The 14708-nt window shown below is 45.5% G+C and overlaps 1 long non-coding RNA gene across 1 annotated transcript in view; it reads right to left on the bottom strand.

Annotated features, from left to right (window-relative positions):
• The window catches only part of LOC308587144, a 173094-nt gene that overhangs the window by 156688 nt on the left and 1698 nt on the right, over positions 1-14708 (bottom strand). The window contains exon 2 of the long non-coding RNA XR_014008224.1: positions 12894-14580. This is a non-coding gene — a long non-coding RNA (uncharacterized lncRNA). The remainder of the gene's footprint in view (positions 1-12893; positions 14581-14708) is intronic.

Genomic DNA, 14708 nt, shown 5'->3' with positions numbered 1-14708 from the left:
AGACTATTGTTTATGTTGCAGCAACAGGCTAGCAGGGCTACCTGTGGTGTGTGAAACCATTCCTGCCTGGGGCGCAATATTGCCTGCACTGATGGGCAGCAGCTGTCCAGGGCTTCAGGCAGGAAACATTTGCAGAGACAGTGGATATTCAAGCAGAGACCTTCTTCTGCACAGAAAGCAGATGCTCTACCAGTGAGCCATGAGCCTCATGACTGCCCAACCCCTTTATTTACGGGATCTTTGAACTTCACGAAATGTTTTTTTTTGTAGGGAGAAGGCAGGTTGGAAATGAATTCAAATAAATTTAGCACAATACTGAGCCAAAAAGGGACCCCTGAGCAGGTGTGCACAAATAAGACAGCAGCTGTGTACACACCATATGTTTAAAGAACATTTCTCTCTGCCCCTCCCCAAAATCCTGGGAACTGTAGTTTGTTATGGGTGATAGGAATTGTAGCTCTGTGAGGGGTAAACTACAGTTTCCAGGATTATTTGGGGGAAGTCATGTGCTTGGAAAATGTGTATGCAGACAGTCTCTGCCCTCAGGCTTAGTCTCAAATGGCAAAATACAAAAGGAATACAGTCCTGAATGGCTTGGGTTCTACATCATATCATGATCACTTTCTCTTCGTGTCATAGGCTTGCAATATTCTGCTTGTTCTGATGCTCAGATGTGAGCCCATTTTCACAAAGCTGTTCGACCAGCGTAATACTGCTTGTGCTCAAGATTGTATTCAGGACATTCCCATGACTTAGCCTCTGGATGTGAATATTTCTGTTTACCCTCTCTTGTGTTCTCAAGTTATTATCTTCCATTTGTATTCAGATACACCTATCCAATTACTAAAACCACACAAGCAGAATATTAAATGCAAAGGGCACCCAAATGTAGAAATTGCTGCAACATTTACAACATATGTAGGAAAAGACCACAAGAACTTACTCTGCAAATTATTCTAAAACTTCACCCTGCAGTAAAAATTAATGTAAACCCTCCCCCAATAAACCTTTCATCGCCTGTTGCAAAGATCCACCTTGACAGTGTTTCGACCTCAGTTTGACTGCTAACTGTGCCAAAACGTGGGGGTTATGCATGATATCAGAATGTTGTGTGAGTGTTCAGTCTAGGTCACCCAGTTGCTGCCCCCTTCAGGTAAGTTACATAAATGCCAGTGTCTTGTAAGCAGTTGCACAGGTATCTGACCCCCTGCCTCTGGCTGTGGTGGGCAGGGGGGAAAGAAAGGGCACATCCTCTCACCAGAATGGCTCTCATGGTCAGAACATTCCCCCAAAAGATGCTCCCATGGACACACATTGTTCGGTTATTAATAAGTCCATAGTGCTGGCCATGCCTCAGGCAACCGACACTGGCAGTCCTACTCACAGATATCTGATGGAGAAACCTGTAGCACCAATTTGTGGCCACTCATTGGCTATGTCTCCATGACCTCTTTGCAGCCTCACCAAGTCTAGTGGCCACCAGCCACACCTGGAAATTTGGTGATGACCGATGCAAAGAGAACAGGCAGACAAGCAACTTTCCAAAATGTGTAGTGCTTTTGGAGTTCTCATACAGCAATCCCGCTTCCCTTCAAAATCATATTTTTGCAATAAGGAAAGTGATGGGAAAAGGCAGTTTTTGAGAAATTTAAAAAGGGGTTCCTAGACTGGAGGTATCCCTTCCAGAAACCCAAAGGAATAGGATGCAGCTCCAAGGAAAAGAAAGGCCTTTATTGAAATACAAAAGTGCATAGGGATAGCCTCAAAAATAAGGAGGCTGTAAAGAACCACATTCAAAACAATGTTGTTTATACATGCATCACTTCTATTTACTAATCAAAGGATCACAGCAATCTTAATAGTTGCAACCCAACCCTGAACCAATCATTTGATTCTTCAGATCAGCCCCCATCATAATATCATGTGATTACATATAACAATTTTCCAGCATCTTTATTTAGTAAGACTTTAACTAATTTTCCTATTCATTAAATGTCTTACAATATCCTCTTTCAGCTGTCTACAAAACAATTCAAGATTAATCACAACTGCCATGCATACAATAGGGTTCGAAAAGTAAAAATCCAGACACAAAAGTTGTTCCCGGACATTTCAGCGATTTCCACCCAGACACTGTTTCCAACAGCCAAATCCTGGATATATCACAACCCTGACATACAATGGCCACCCTAGATTCTAACAGCTTATTCTTTTCAATGTTCTGGAAAGGACCTTATGTACAGTACCTAAAAGCAGCTAGTTTTGTTACTGTAAAAGCTAGACAAGCACAGGACATTGCAGTTTAGCTAGGCCATAAACTAAAGAAAGTGTAATAATCAACATGATAGTCTTATGAAATTATTATTTTCTCCAACAGTGGGATGAAAATTGCTTAACATGGTGTCATCTAAAAACTCCCTGCAAACAGATCAGAATGAAGGCTCATTAAATGGCGGGTGTCACCTAACCGCCCTGCAGACTTTGTGCAAATGCTACAGGCTGAATACTCTGAATACTCAATGAACAGGTTATCTGGGAGCAACCCTTGGTTGCTAGTGGAAAAGTTCCATACTAAGCTTCCATACTAGGCTTCCATACAAGGGCAGCACTTTGCTCCATCTTCACGACGCTTCTTTACCTGCTCATTTTTGCATTCATTATGATCTTTCACATGATGGAAAAGCCATTTCTGAAAATCTAGTGGAATCTGGTTTCTGTGTTGTTTCCATAAAAAAAATCATATTGCATTCCCATTGGCTCAGATATTGTGGGAGTTTTGCACTGATGAAATTAGGGATAGTATACTGGCACAAGGAGAAGGGGACGACAGAGGACGAGATGGTTGGACAGTGTTCTCGAAGCTACAAAAATGAGTCTGACCAAACTGCGGGAGGCAGTGGAGGACAGAGGTGCCTGGCGTGCTCTGGCCCATGGGGTGACGAAGAGGCGGACATGACTAAACGGCTAAACAACAACAACATACTGGCATACAATTCTGGTAAGGTCAAGGGACCCCTGACCGTTAGGTCCAGTCGCGGACGACTCTGGGGTTGTGGCACTTATCTCACTTTACTGGCTGAGGGAGCCAGCGTACAGCTTCCAGGTCATGGGGCCAGCATGACTAAGCCGCTTCTGGGGAACCAGAGCAGCGCACAGAAACATATATTGATCAAAAAGCCACAGTTCCATAACGCAACAAGATACTAGAGTGTAAAAAGAGCATTAGAAATTGGTGCGGAAGCACTAGCTTTATAAACCGCAGGTCTGAATGCAGCCTCAGTTTCCCCTGATAAATGTTTTCTATTTACAGAATTCACATCTGTCTATATATTTTGTCTGTAGCAGCACTCAACCTCGGGAATCCCACCTACAATCTAAAGTGAAGCAGCCCAGAAACATGTTTGCCTCCTCGCCTGCTGTTTGTGAGAACTTGGCCTGGGCTGCTAATAAATTGAGCTCCCCTTTGCCAATGCATATCTGAAGGCAGTATCCAAAACAGCAAACTTACTTACCCACCCTCAAAGAAGTGTGGGGAGGTTGGAAGATTTTGCAAGCAGTGCTGATTTTGCAGTAGATCTTCCCTTTTTCTGCTGTACCACAAATGGACTGAATTTGTGTATGGGTTTGGCAGAGATGGTGCACAAATGTACACCAGGGGATGCTAGTGCCTTCAAGGAGAGCTCTGGCACACTTCCATCATGACTGACAGGGATGATTTCCAGTCTCTGAGCCCCAGGCCTTAGGGAGTCAAAAAGTAGCCCAACAAGAACTAAGCTGGGCATGGAGTGTTGTGGAGGGGGGGTGGGTGTGAGAAAACTGAGGTATGTGTATGTATGAAATTGAGGGCTTATCCACACTTGCCTTTTGCCCCACACTTTCCAGGCAGAGTCCATGCTTAAAAGCATTGATTGAGCATTGTTGTTGCTGGTTTTTGCCCCAGAGCTTTCTTCACAAAAATCCACTCTTTAAAGCTCAATCGGAGCAAACAGCAGATTGAAGGGTAAGCATGGACTGTGCCTGGAAAAGGCGGAGGATTTGTTTTTTTTAAAATGATATTTATTAATATTTCACAAACAATAAAACAAATTCCAACAAATTCCAGCATTCAAACTACAAAAGCTAAACAAATAAAAGATACACAGTAGAAAAACAGTTGATAGAAGAAAGAAGAAAGAAGAAAGAATAAGAACAAAGAGAAAAGCCAAAAATCAAAACTGAAAAATAGATTAATATTTTCAAATCTTATATTTTCTTCACTAGTTTCTTGACCTCCTCACACCTCCCATTTTGTATTCCAGTTCAAATATTAAATTCAGCAAATCCTTACCCTCTAACATTCATCCTTACTCCATATGTTAACCTATTATTATAAATATCCATTTCCAATTATCAATCCCTATTTACATTTTCTTAAGCATCTCTTTACCAGTACCACTTATTTTCACTCAAACGTCATTTCAACATTCCTTAATTTTACAGTTTTACTTCTGCAAGTAATCTTTAAACTTCTTGGAAAAGGCGGAGGATTTGAACTGTCGCTATAACCACTGGTGCTGTAGTACAGTATATTTTAAAGGGCAGAATCTCATCATGACAGCTGTCATACAGCCATTCCAACTAGGAGAGTCCAATAATCTGGGTAGCTGTGCTGATCCAATACTGCAATTATATGATAATACCAGGGCTTACGCCCCTGCCTCCTTCACTCACTAGCAGCGGCGGAGTGGGCTTCTTGTTCCAGTCTGTGGCAATGGCAGCATCTCACCCATTCGCAGGAGACTCTGGAAGAGGGGAGGGGGTAACCTGAGGCTGAATTGCCTTCCATACCTTGTTGAGGGGTATCGATTAGAAAGGAGACCCGCAATCATCTCCTGAGGCCATTCCTGCCTCCATGGAAGCGGTGTGTGTGTGTGTGTGTGTGTGTGTGTGTGTGTGTGGTGCTGGGTGTTAAGCCCTCCATCACTGAGGCAGTCTCTGAGTCTGCCATGTTAAGCAGCCAAGCACCTCTACAATGCGTGTGTGTAGAAACAGAACATACAAGCATGCATTTTATTCAGGAAAGTTGCTTGCATAAATGCGAACATTACAAAAATTGCATGCAGCATTGGATTTGCATGAGGACTCCTCTTTAAAAATGCAAAGTACTGCAGAAATGTGGAGGATCAAATCTAAGACTGGGAAAATGAGAAATGGATGGAAACTGAAATGGACCAGTTTGTCAGTTGCTGCTAGCTGCAGCTGGAACCCCTATGCAGAACCACAATCCACACCTCTGGGTCCCAGTGAAACTTGTAGAAGCACCCCCTTCCCTTGCCCTTTCCCTGAAATAGGCAGCCCTTAGTATTTCACTTCTTCCTTTCATCTCTACCTGCGGCTAGATGAAGACCTTTAGAGGCCCTAAAGCAGTCAAAATATGAGGTTGCCTCCCGCTAAGCAATTCAAAATAAATAGGGAAAAAGAAGAAGAGAAAAATGGGGGAAGAATGTGCAGTGGGGTGTGAGGGAGTCTAGTGAAGTTCTGTCCCCCCCCCATGTATATGTACTACTGAGTAATCCAGAGCTGTCTCTGCCTTTCTGCCTTGGGAGTAAGGCTCACGGGACTCAGCAAGCAGGCGTAGGATTGTGCTGTGAAGGCCTAGAGACCAGGGGTGCCAACTTGAATAAAATATTAGGTGGGGGGACCAGGTAAACCCCATCCTGTGTAATTGATCACATGACATGGTGCGCACACCATTTGAATGGCAATGCTCATCCACTTTGGGGGAAGGCGGGCCCCCTCAAATATTTTATTGGGGGGCTGAAGGGACGTTGGTCCCTAGGAGTTGGCTCCTATGCTAGAGGCAGGGAGAAAGGGCCAGTATCTCTTGTATTTTTTAAAAAATACTTTTTATTGAGTTTTCCACTTAAATCATATTCACATTTTGTTACATAATTCCATATTACTCTGTAAGTGCATCAACCTCCTTCCCTCCCTCTTTCTGACTTCCACATAACTTTCCATATTCTTCGCATTTCTATAAGCACTTATTTACCCTTTGTCAAATTATAATATTTCACCTTATTATCGGTAAATCAGTTCCTTATATTTACATTACAGAACATTTCAATTCAAGCCTGCAAACATTTTCAAATGTTTACAATTTTTTTCATATAGAATCATAGAGTTGGAAGAGACCACAAGGGCCATCGAGTCCAACCCCCTGCCAAGCAGGAAACGCCATCAGAGCACTCCTGACATATGGTTGTCAAGCCTCTGCTTAAAGACCTCCAAAGCAGGAGACGCCACCACACTCCTTGGCAGCAAATTCCACTGTTGAACAGCTCTTACTGTCAGGAAGTATACAAATTTGTTCCAGTCCTTACGAAACTGTTCATTACGCTGATTCCGGATCTTCCCCGTCAACTTGGCCATCTCTCCGTACTCCATCATCTTGACCTGCCAATCTTACAGTGTTGGAAGTTCCTGCTGCTTCCATTTCTGAGCCAGAAGTGTCCTTGGAGCCGTTGTGCCATACATTAACATGTTTACATCACTTTTATGTATTTCCTCACCAATTAAGCCTAATTAAAATGCCTCTGGTTTTTTATTAAAATTATATTTCAAAACCTTTTTTTAACTCGTTGTATATTATGTCCCAGAAGGCTTTCACTTTAGAACAAGTGGGCTGGCATCTCTTGTAACTCACATTCACTTTCATACACACCTTGTGTGCACAGTGAAATCATCGTGGGTTTTTAGTTGTTTTTCTGTTTTACAAAGACATCAGGACAGTTAATTACCAGGGACAAACACTGGCAAACAGGGTAATAACAAAAAAGAAAATTCCATTTAAAAAAGAAAATTCCATTAAGACCTTTTCATAGTACATTACACTAAAAAGCAAGAAAAATACTAAGTCCTCTTTCACAGATAAATCTTAACTTGCCCCACACAATTTCCCAACATAGGAACAGTGTGAGTGGAGGCTGGGTGCACCACATTGGAGACCCCAGGCGGAGTAGTAGGGGAATCTCATCCTTTACTTCCACACAAGGGTGACAGGCCAAATCATCTGTCAGAATAGCTATGGTGGCCACGATTTCGCTGAAAACCCGATGTCTTAGGTTTCACAACAAAGCAACGGCAAACACCTGCTAAAGGCCCCCTGAAATGTTTGGCAGTGAAAACCCCAAATTTCATGGCACCCCCAAAAAGGAGCCTTTGGCGCCCTAACTCATGGGATTCCAATTTCTCCAAAAGTCAGACGTTGTCCGATTCACTCCAAAGCGGTGCCAAACACCCAGAGAATGCCCCCTGCAAGGTTTGGGGGTGAAAGCACTACGTTTCACATCGCCCCACAAAATGAGCCCTCGACGCCGTAACCCACATGGTTGTCAGGGGCTGGACTGAGGAGGAATGGTGGGAGGCCTCCCCCACTCTCGAGGACCTGCTCCACAACTCCAATTTATAAAGATTATAATCCAAGTTAACGAGATCCTCTTGCAATTAGAGGTCAAGAGATATGTAAAAGTCAGTGCTTTATATGATTCAGCCACATGGTGGAGCAATAAACAAAGATTAAAGAAGCCATGATAGCCGGCTCTGAAAAGCTGGGATGGTTTGTGTCTTCAAAGGCATGGTAGTGTGGCTTGAAGTTAATGACTTGTAACACCTCACAGTCATCATCATAATAGAATAATAATAATTTATTATGTATACCCAGCCACTCTGGGCGGCTTCCAACAAAATATTAAAATAAAATAGTCTGTCAAACATTATAAGCTTCCCAGAACAGGGCTGCCTTCAGATGTCTTCTAAATGTCAGGTAGCTGTTGATCTCTTTGACATCTGGTGGGAGGGGGTTCCACAGGGCGGGTGCCACTACCAAGAAGGCCCTCTGCCTGGTTCCCTGGAGCTTTGCTTCTCGCAATGAGGTAACCGCCAGAAGGCCCTCAGCGCTGGACCTCAGCGTCCGGGCAGAACAATGGGGGTGGAGGCGCTCCTTCAGGTATACTGGGCCGAGGCCGTTCAGGGCTTTAAAGGTCAGCACCCACACTTTGAATTGTGCCCGGAAACATACTGGGAGCCCATGTAGATCTCGGGGGCCACTCCCAGTCACCAGTCTAGCTGCTGCATTCTGGATTATTTGTAGTTTCTGGGTCACCTTCAAAGGTAGCCCCACATAGAGCGCATTGCAGTAGTCCAAGCAAGAGATAACTAGAGCATGCACCACTCCGGTGAGACAGTCTGTGGGCAGGTAGGGTCTCAGCCTGCGTACTAGATGAAGCTGGTCAACAGCTGCCCTGGACACAGAATTGACCTGCGCCTCCATGGACACCATGAACTGAAAGGTCCCGGGGGCGTTACCCTGAGCCTCAGCCACAAGGAATGTGCAGCAGCAGAAAATGGTCATGCTGTTCTCGGTTGCATCTATGGAAGTCCAGGGTCCTGATGAAACGAAGTCCAAGTCCTACTCTCTCCTACCTTGGTCAGGCCACACCTGGAGTCCTGTGTCCAGTTCTGGGCACCATCATTTAAGAAGGGTGTTGACAAGCTGGAATGTGTGCAGAGGAGGGCAACCAAGACAACCAAGGGTCTGGAAACTAAGATTGAAGAGAAACCCTTGAAGGAGCTGGGTAGGTTTGGCCTGGAAAAGAGGAAACTGAGAGGAGATCTGACAGCCATCTTCAAATATCTGAAGGGCTGTCACATGGAAGAGGGAACAAGCTTGTCTTCTCCTGCTCTAGACGGTAGGCCTCGAACCCATGGATTCAAGTTATAAGAAAAAAGATTCCAACTAAACATTCATAAAAACTTTCTGACAGTAAGGGCTGTTTGGCGCTGGAACAGATTCCCACGAGAGGTGGTGGACTCTCCTTCCTTGGAGGTTACTAAGCAGAGGTTGGGTGGCCGTCTGCCATGGATGCTTTTGCTGAGATTCCTGCATCCCAGGGGGCTGGTCTAGATGACCCTAGTCATCTGGGGTCCCTTCCAGCTATAAGTTTCTATGATTCTATGAAATGGATCTGGATTAATGACAGCCACCCACCAGTTTCATATGCAACACTGCTTCCCACCCCACCCCCTTACTGATTAATATATATAAAAAATACGTTAGACAAATAATAACTTACAAAAAGGATCAATAAACGTGTCACCTTTATTATATAAACTGTCATCATAATCACATGTCAAAATTTCTTTTGTGAATGAAATAAAATGGTTTCAATCAGTTTTTAATAACCAACAATCAAATGTAGAGCTTGGGGGACATTTAAACATGGCTTAGATCAATTCCCCAGATGTTCAGTGTCCAGGGGTTCAGTGCCTGGCACCCAGAAACTCATGGCAAAGGGGAGTCTGGCACCAAGAAACTCATAACATTTCACTTCCTTGCAAGCTAAGGAAAGTTTTTGATTGGCAGACGACACTGGGCAGAAACAGAAAGAAACAGGGGGATGAGGAGGTCTAAGGGTGAAGTCCTGCTCCTGTCCATCCTAATACTGGGCAGATTACTACAGGATGTTGAGAAGGGTCATTTTTTACTATTAATTGAGAAACAGCAGCCATAGTCTAGGCCAGGAGTGTTTTCCCTTGGTGACACCGCCATGTTGAAAAGTGTGTGTTTGCAAGGTGTTTCCTGTCCTGTCCAGAAATGCACCGTGCTGGATGAAGCCAGCTCTAGATCTTTCCTAAATAAATAAAATAAAAACCCACTGGAAGATGTATTTGAAAAATTAATGTTAAGGGGAACAATTTGCATTGTTAAGCAAGGTAGCTAAAGCAACAGGGTCATGTCCTCCATTGTGACACGTCCCCCTGCTGAGTGACTTGGCTGAGGACTTTGGGAAGAGCAACTTCTGAGGATAGTTCAGGAGAAAGGAGGTGGTTTGTGAGAAGTAATGATGTTTTCCGGCAAAATGAAGATTTCTTCTTCTTGAGTGTAAGTAGGATGTCTAATTCTTTCTGCATTCTGCTTCTTATGCTCTCCCTCAAGATTTAGAAACATAGGGCAGTAAGGCAGATCTGGAAAAAGCCTAGGTAAAGGTACAGGTACCCCTGACCATTAGGTCCACTCGCGGACGACTCTAGGGTTGCGCGCTCATCTCGCTCTATACGCTGAGGGAACCGGCGTACAGCTTCCGGATCATGGGGCCAGGATGACTAAGCCGCTTCTGGCGAAACCAGAGCAGTGCACGGAAAGACTGTTTACCTTCCCACCAGAACGGCACCTACCGTATTTTTCGCTCTATAGGACGCACCGGACCATAAGATGCACTGGACCATAGGAGGGGGAGAACGGGGGGGGGGAATTCTCTCCCTCTCTGCTCAGCGTCCCTTCAGCGAAGCGGCAGGAGAAACGGAGCCCCTTCCATTTCTCCTCCTGCTTCGCTGAAGGGGCACTGCGCAGAGAGGGGAAACTGTGCAGCGCCTCTCCAACGAAGCATAGCCTGGAGAGCAAGAGGGATTGGTGTGCACTGACCCCTCTCACTCTCCAGGCTTCAGGCAGCTATCCGCAAGCCTTCGGAGCGCAGCGGGAACTCCTGCTGCGCTCCGAAAGCTTGCGGATAGCTGCCTGAAGCCAACAGAGTGCAGCTTTTGAAGCCTCCACAGAGCAGTGGGGTGAAGGCACCCCGCTGCCCTGTGGAGGCTTTGCGCAGCCATCCCCAAGCTAGAACAGTGAGACGGAGCTCTGCGCAGTGCTCCGCCTCGCTGTTCTGGCTTCGGGGGCGGCCTTTGAAGCCTCCGCAGGGCAGCAGGGTGCCTTCACCCCGCTGCCCTGCGGAGGCTTTTCGCAGCCATCCCCAAGCTAGAACAGTGAGACGGAGCGCTGTGCAGCACTCCTTCTCCCTGTTCTGGCTTTGGGCTTAGCTGCGCAGCCTGCAATCACTCCATAGGACACACACACATTTCCCCTGAATTTTTTTTTTTTACAAAATAATTTTTATTAGCAAACCAATCAAATCACATTAGTTCCAAATTACAAAACCAAATTTTTCTTGGGGAAAAAGTGCGTCCTATAGAGCGAAAAATACGGTATTTATCTACTTCCACTTTGAGCTTTCGAACTGCTAGGTTGGCAGGAGCTGGGACCGAGCAGCGGGGGCTCACCCCGTTGCGGGGATTCGAACTGCCGACCTTCTGATCAGCAAGCCATAGGCTCTGGGGCCACCCGTGTCCCTACGGAAAAAGCCTATCGCAGACCAAATCCCCCTCCCAAACCTGGTATGTAAGGGCTTCCGGTTTTTCCGCCCTCCGTTGTGGATGTGCTTCGTGGGTTCTCCGCGCCTAGCAGCTGTTAGAGGGAACTTGGGGGGGGCAACACGGAGGCTACACGACCCCCAAAAAAGGCTCTGGGCGTGGCCCAGGGCTGACATTGTCCGGCAGCATCAAAAAAGCCCACGTCCTAACCAGGAGGTAAGTCGACAGAGAGTACCTAGACGCAAGGACACGAGCAATCCTCAGCAGCAAGCCTCCAAGTCCCAAATGGTAAGAACGGCAGCAAAATATCTCACTTTCCCAATCCCCTTCATTACTGGACTAAGCTAACAAGGAGAGCTTGAGGAGAAGAGGGTCTGTGAGACTTATTTATACAAAGTGAACTGCTCAGAAACAGACCCAAAAGACTAGCACATAAAGAGTAAAGAGATTTTATCTTAAATATCTTAAATATCTTAAATATATTGGAAATCTTTCTCATTATACTTAACCATAAGCAAAGATTTCTCTAACAAGTACCAGTAAGAAAAGGAAGACAGATTCAAATTTCACTCTGCAGCAGCAGTAGTAGCCCATTAAAAGAAGCGGAATTCAAGGACTTAACTTGTTTTTTACTTTGAAGTGGCGTGAGCCCAGCGAAAGAGACTGAGTTAAAAGACTTGGATTGTCAGTGCTGTTTGTGGTAAAAGAGTGGAAGTTACTGGAAAACAAAGTTACTGGGAGAAACGGCCGGACTAATTGGAGAATCAAGAAAAGAAAAGCGCCGAAAGGAGGGGCAGAACTGGACAAAAGAGGAGAGGGACTATAAAACTAAAGATGAGCATATTTAGTTTGAGGAGGTAGTTTCTGAGAAAGGAAATACGTTTTCTGGTGTAATGAAGAGACTTTCTTCATATGAAGTATAAGTAGGATTCCTAATTCCTTCTGTATTCTGTTTCTTTTACTATCCCTCAAGATTCAGAAACGTAGGGAACCATGTCATGGTTAGATTAGTTTATAAAGATTGGCTGCATGAGCTGCTGGTCTCCTGCTGTCACGTGCCAAAGATCCATCCCCTGGTCTACAAGGAGGAGGAGGAAGAGATATTGGAAGATAAATGGGAGGATGAAGTGATGGTTATGAAGATCAGAAGGAATCTTTAGTGAAGGTGGAAACAACTAATGTAAGACCAAGCGACCAGGGGATGGATGCCACCGATGCCAATATAGATGGTGAGAGATGGTGATCTTTGTTCTTGAGGAACAGGGAGGCCAAAGAGAATCTGGATCACTGGGATGGGGGGAGGCAGCTCCCTGATTCAAGAAGAGTTCAGGGATGGGATGAGGAAGGGAGGAAGGGAGAATAACGCAAGCCACCTGGAGATCCTTGCAGGAAAGATGGGTCATCAATGTAATAATCAATGAAAAAATTAAGATTTTTTCCTCTTCATTTCCCTTCCAGGCAGCGATAGCAGTGAGGGCAGCAGCTCCAGTACAGCTCTACCCCGCTCCAAGACCCAGTTCTCCCTTCGCCCAAAACCCAAGTATCTAAATAAATAAATAAATAAATAAATAATAGGGATGCGGGTGGCACTGTGGGTTAAACCACAGAGCCTAGGACTTGCCTATCAGAAGGTCGGCGGTTTGAATCCCCACGACGGAGTGAACTCCCATTGCTCGGTCCCTGCTCCTGCCAACCTAGCAGTTCGAATGCACGTCAAAGTGCAAGTAGATAAATAGGTACCGCTCCGGTGGGAAGGTAAAGGGCGTTTCCGTGCGCTGCTCTGGTTCAGAAGCAGCTTAGTCATGCTGGCCACATGACCCGGAAGCTGTACGTGACCGGTCTGCCAATAAAGCGAGATGAGCGCCGCAGCCCCAGAGTCAGCCATGACTGGACCTAATGGTCAGGGGTCCCTTTACCTTTATATATTTCAAAAACACTATGAGTCTCCAGTGTGGTCTCTCGTCACAAGGAAACAGACTTTATAAAGAGGCAACCTTTCAAACTTCTTATAAATGGAAACTGGGGAAAGCCCCCTCCAAAAGAATAGACTGTGCCCAGTGACTAGCTGATCCACATGCCTGTTCAGTTGATGCTCTAGATGCCTACTCAGTTGTTCTCAAAGGCTGTGGAAAGAGAGAATGGCCAGTGTGGCAGGCTGTGCGAGCTGCTGGCCTCCTGCTGTCGTGCCCCTAAAATCCACCCCCTGGTCTGCGAGGAGGAGGAGGAAGAGATATTGGAAGAGAAATGGACTGAGGAAATAAGTATAATTAAAGAAAGGGAGAATAGCGTAAGCCACCTGAAGATCCTTGAAGGAGAGATGGGTTGTCAACATAATAATAAATGGAAAGATTAAAAATCTTTTGTCTTATTTTCTCTTCCGGGCAGCGACAGCAGTGAGACCAGCAGCTCCAGCACAGATCTCCCTCCCCACCAAGACCCAGCCCCCCCCTTCCCCACAAACCCAAATAGAAAAATAAAAAAAAATCATTATTATTATTCTAATCAAGTTCCTTTACAAACATGCTACTCTGTGATCATCCTTTTATCCTAGGCGGTGCCTTTTCCTACGTTTGTGAGCATGAGTGGAAATCCTGAGTCTCGCTGCAGGAGTCGACAGTTTGGCTCCTTCCATTCTTGTTGCTCCTAGATGGAACTGCGCATGTGCGAAGACAAGACAGAGACTTCCAAACTGGATCAATAAACGTGTCACCCATTGTCTGAAAAGCACTGTCCTAATCACATGCCAGATTGTCTTTTGTGAATGAAATAAAATTCTTTCAAATAGCTTTTTAATGTTGGCATTTGTCTGTCTTGAGAAGCAATGGAGTGTGCCTCCGGGGGTGAGGTCAAAAGTCAAGCAAGGGTGTCAGCAGTCCCAAAGGGACCTCTCCAGGGAGCAAGACTGCGCAGTGTGTCTGGAGGTCCTGGGCTTCCCAGATGACAAGACTCCCTCTCTTGGCCTTGCAGATGTGTCTCCAAGGAAAGCAGAGTTAGGCACCAGTTGGGCTGCAGGAGTTGTCAGAAGGGGTTGTAAACGGCGCCATCCAACCGCCTGAGGGACTCCACTCCAGATTTGTGTAGGGTTTACTCCTTAGCCTTTTCAGCTCCCAAAGATATCCCACAAGGCAAATTAGGATCAGAGTTTTCCTTCTCCTCGATGGGCTTTCTTTCTAGGTGGATGAGCCCCATCTGCCCCTCACTTCCCTCCACAGCATTGCAGAAACCACCTTCTTGACCACTGGGCCCACGCTTGGTCTTGTCCGCTCAATCTGCTGGAGCCTGTCTTTGCACACAGGGGAAGTTCCTGAGCATTTGAGACTCCTTGGCTGCCCTCACCTGGTTTAGGTGGCCAGTCAAAGCCGTTCCCAGGATGTGGCCTCTGTCGCATGCTGACCGTTTCTAGGAGCAAGAGAACAAACTTTTTATTAAAGAATGGAAATGGTTTAATGAATACCGGTAGTTACAAACTGTAAACAGATAAGAACATTGGCAGGATTATTGGAATAACCTGCAGTTTAATAAGATTA

Source organism: Podarcis bocagei (assembly GCF_964188305.1).
Source record: "Podarcis bocagei genome assembly, chromosome: 5".
Lineage (NCBI taxonomy): Eukaryota > Metazoa > Chordata > Lepidosauria > Squamata > Lacertidae > Podarcis > Podarcis bocagei.
The sequence above is the reverse complement of the archived record's forward strand: the minus strand, read 5'-3'. Positions and strand labels throughout refer to the sequence as shown.